The sequence below is a fragment of the Eimeria mitis genome, genomic scaffold, assembly GCF_000499745.2.
Source record: "Eimeria mitis Houghton genomic scaffold, Emh_scaff1512, whole genome shotgun sequence".
Classification (NCBI taxonomy): Eukaryota; Apicomplexa; class Conoidasida; order Eucoccidiorida; family Eimeriidae; genus Eimeria; species Eimeria mitis.
Window position 1 is genome coordinate 7,567 of NW_013569580.1, and position 223 is coordinate 7,789.

Genomic DNA, 223 nt, shown 5'->3' on the forward strand with positions numbered 1-223 from the left:
CTGCTGCTGCTTCTGCTGCATTTATTTCAGAGAGGGAGAACGTGTACCGGCACGCCACGGATTTGTACAGCACCCCGGAGCAGCAGCAGCAGCAGCAGCAGCAGCAGCGAGCAGGGAGTTTTGTGTTTTGTCTTTGTTCTCTTGAGGCTTGGGTGTTGCTGCTGCTGTGGATTGGTGGCTGCTACAACCCTGCTGCAGCACTTGCTGCTGTTCCTGCTGCTGC